The sequence below is a fragment of the Idiotropiscis lumnitzeri genome, unplaced genomic scaffold (genome assembly GCF_059441095.1).
Source record: "Idiotropiscis lumnitzeri isolate Australia: NSW breed Sydney's pygmy pipehorse unplaced genomic scaffold, RoL_Ilum_1.0 HiC_scaffold_184, whole genome shotgun sequence".
In the NCBI taxonomy this organism is placed as follows: domain Eukaryota; kingdom Metazoa; phylum Chordata; class Actinopteri; order Syngnathiformes; family Syngnathidae; genus Idiotropiscis; species Idiotropiscis lumnitzeri.
Window position 1 is genome coordinate 133,558 of NW_028283722.1, and position 1,443 is coordinate 135,000.

A 1,443-nucleotide genomic window follows, 5' to 3' on the forward strand; every position below is an offset into this window, starting at 1 on the left:
CCGCCACACGGCACTTCCTATGACTCGGGTCCGACGCAGGAGGAGCGGTCCTCCCGGCCCCGCCACACGGCACTTCCTATGACTCGGGTCCGACGCAGGAGGAGCGGTCCTCCCGGCCCCGCCACACGGCACTTCCCATGACTCGGGTCCGACGCAGGAGGAGCGGTCCTCCCGGCCCCACCACCGCCACACGGCACTTCCCATGACCCGGGTCCGACGCAGGAGGAGCGGTCCTCCCGGCCCCACCGCAACACACACAACCACTGACCGATTGGCAATCATGACCCGCCATCGGAGGGCCCCTGCCGGCCCCGGCCTCGCGCCGGGGTGTTCGGGTGGACGGTTCCTTCGGCCTGCGGGTCGACCTCTGAGCGTTGGCCGGCACCGCAGCACCGCAGCACACACAACCACTGACCGATTGGCAATCATGACCCGCCATCGGAGGGCCCCTGCCGGCCCCGGCCTCGCGCCGGGGTGTTCGGGTGGACGGTTCCTTCGGCCTGCGGGTCGACCTCTGAGCGTTGGCCGGCACCGCAGCACACACACAACCACTGACCGATTGGCAATCATGACCCGCCATCGGAGGGCCCCTGCCGGCCCCGGCCTCGCGCCGGGGTGTTCGGGTGGACGGTTCCTTCGGCCTGCGGGTCGACCTCTGAGCGTTGGCCGGCACCGCAGCACACACATAACCACTGACCGATTGGCAATCATGACCCGCCATCGGAGGGCCCCTGCCGGCCCCGGCCTCGCGCCGGGGTGTTCGGGTGGACGGTTCCTTCGGCCTGCGGGTCGACCTCTGCGCGTTGGCCGGCACTTCCCTACCGTTACCCACCCCACCCCTGGGGTTGTGACAAAACGGCACTTCCTATGACTCGGGGTCCGACGCAGGAGGAGCGGTCCTCCCGGCCCATCTCGCACCCACACCCTGACATATACTGCACCACACCAACCACTGACCGATTGGCAAGCATGACCCGCCATCGGAGGGCCCCTGCCGGCCCCGGCCTCGCGCCGGGGTGTTCGGGTGGACGGTTCCTTCGGCCTGCGGATCGACCTCTAGCGCACCAACCAGCGCGAAACCGCTTTCGTCGCGAGACCGAGACGACCCTGTCGCGTGCCCGTCGGCCACACGGGCCCAGAGATGTCCTACACGGGAGTTCCGCCGCGCTCGCGGGTGCCCCGCCACGAGAGGGGTGCGGGAGCCCAGGCCCGCGTCAGCCGAGCGGTCCTTTCCGAAAAAGCATGTTTCTCAAACCCTACCGGCGTCTGTCAGAAGACGCCGCCTCCGAGTGCGTGTTGCGGTCGCGGGCGTGCGGGCGGCTCCGGCTCCCTCCCGCGACTGACCGCCACGCGGTAACGCGGCCTCTACGGACCGAGTACATACCGAGGCCCAGCCGACTTCCTCACCGCGCACGGGGGCTGAATCGGTAACGGAAATTTCGG